Source organism: Sinocyclocheilus anshuiensis, unplaced genomic scaffold, assembly GCF_001515605.1.
Source record: "Sinocyclocheilus anshuiensis isolate Anshui unplaced genomic scaffold, SAMN03320099.WGS_v1.1 scaffold229, whole genome shotgun sequence".
Lineage (NCBI taxonomy): Eukaryota > Metazoa > Chordata > Actinopteri > Cypriniformes > Cyprinidae > Sinocyclocheilus > Sinocyclocheilus anshuiensis.
Window position 1 is genome coordinate 49,191 of NW_015537957.1, and position 2,578 is coordinate 51,768.

Sequence of the window (2,578 nt, forward strand, 5' to 3'; positions counted from 1 at the left end):
CTCCCTGCGCATCCATGCAGCCTAGCATGGATGAGAGCAGGGAGAGCAGCAATAACCACCCAGGGTAAGCAGAACAGAACCTAAATAAATGCATTGCAGATATTGTTAAAGTTCAATAATTTTATGTACACATTTTAGAATTAGTCTGATTCAAAGGAGAATCAGAAGGCTGAATCCTGACTGACAGAGGAGGAGTTGGGGATGGAGGAGAGTAATTAGCTATTGAGCAATGCGAAAACTGCTGATAATACTGAGGGACCTTATATATTAGATATGATAGGCTTAGATAGGTGTCGTATTCCCATAGGTAGATGGGGATCAGATGAGAGTCAGCTGATGTGAGCTTGACTAACGTGACCTGCCAGAACTAACGCTATGCTTGATATATATTTACATATACAGGGCCTAAAGCTAACTTTTTGCCAAACCTGCCAATGGCCGGTGACATGATAACATTTACTGGCCAAAAAATGTTTTTACCGGCCATTAAACTCTTTTTGCAAAAACAGGCAGTCATTACTACTACAATGACTAAACATATTTACAATGTTTTTAATTTGTCCTTTACTTTACTTACAAGAAAACAAACAACAAACAGATTTATTGATTTATCTTTTTTTTGTCCCTAAAAATGCTGAGATTCTTGTCCTTTGCATGTTTTCGGCAACGCCTGTGTTACGCCTGTTTCACACATACTCAGTTTGCAGTGTGTATGTGGTGCATTTTTTTTTCCCGCACCCATGTTAACGGCTTAGAGCAGGGCTATTCAATTAGCTTCATTTGAGGGCCAGATTATCGAACTGAAAATTTGAAGGGGGCCAAGGGAGTGGGGTCCTGATCTCTTTCTGGGGGGACCTATAAAATTAGAAATTAAATTGAAATCTAAAATTTATAAAAGGTTAACATTAGTGCTGTCTTTCAATCGATTACAAAAATAATTAATCACACATTTGTGTAGTTAATCATGATTAATTGCATTTTTATATTGTCATAATTTCACATTGAACCTCTAAATTAATGTAGAAACAACAAAGATAGTATATTTTAAATATGTTTTTAATGGCATCTTTTTACTAAGTTGACTATTATTAATGAAGAATTGATACCAATACTGCTACTGGTGTCTCTATTAAATTAACTTTCCCTCAATTTTCCCTATTAATTATATCTATTCAACATTACAGGATAATTGAAAGCACTTATTTTTAACAGTTAATAGGCTCTGAAATATTAAGTGATGTTAAAACAATTTTCACATAAATTATAAATTTGTATAAGCATAAACTAAACAGATTAATCTTTATTCAAGCTACAAAAGTTAATCAGCGACTAGAGCAGTCAAGTGATTTCTCTTTTTCTTTTGTTCTTTGATTTACATCAATCACAGACTTTAGCAGGTTTTACTTTAAGAGCAGCGCTGTCTCTTTAAAACCTGATGACGCGGATCTGACACATTTCCTATTTTCTCTAAACTCTTTACGGTCATTTAAGACTTAATAACTCATTTAAGGTAACTCCGAGGTAACTCGTCAAAACCGCATATTTTGACAACTGTGTGTGTTTTCGCGCTGTTGGTGAACTGTCTAAAGTGGCTCAGCATATCTGTACTTCACTGCACCGTTTCTGCGGCGAGGGTTCTTTTCTCAACACTCCTCAGCGCTGAAAGTGAACACTCGATGGTGATTGGCTAATTTTTTTACCAACGGAGGCACAAGAGCTCAGCTCTCCCCCGGCCTCCCCCTCCCCTTTTCTATCATTAACGGTAGTGATGGGAAGTTCGGATCATTTTACCGACTCTGACCTTTGAGTCTCTTCCAGCAAAATGAACATCTTTTTTCGAGTCATTTCGTTCATTTTAGCAAAATATAATTAAAATGTTACGTGTTACTTCCCTAACACGTCTACTACTTACGCGAACGTTGATCACACTACAAACAATACAAAACTATAATGCTATAAGTTGAATTCATTGTTTAAACAGAAACAGAAAAGATTAATTCATTGTTTACCTGGGTCTTCAGTCTATGATTAGCTCACCTCACCTCTTATCTGACAAGTCTACGAACGATTCGAAAGACTCGAGAGATGAACTAATCAATTCTCTTTCTGGCTCAGACTGCATAGGTTAAGCTTATGGGGCTGTCACGGGATGAATGAACGACTCAAACCCGAAGACTCGAGAGATGAACTAATCAATTCTCTTTCCGGCTCAGAGTGCATTGGTTAAGCTTATGGGGCTGTCACTTGATGAACGAACGACTCGAAAAACCAGAAGACTCGAAACAGGTGAACTACTTGACTAATTTCAGTACAGAACCTATAGGATGTTGTGCATGCACTCCCCGAGACGACTCATTCAAGAACGACCCATCTCTACTTATGACAGAACAGCTAATCACGATGATCTGGTCTTCGGAAAAGATTATTTTATTTGCTTATGTCAGAAACAGCGAATCTCTTTAAAAAATGGCTGTTGTTCTCACTACATTGCATTTGTTATATTTCGTAAAAGTTTTACTCGCCAACTGGTGATTGACACTGTTACATGCACTCACCAACGCCGATTTTTACTCGCATT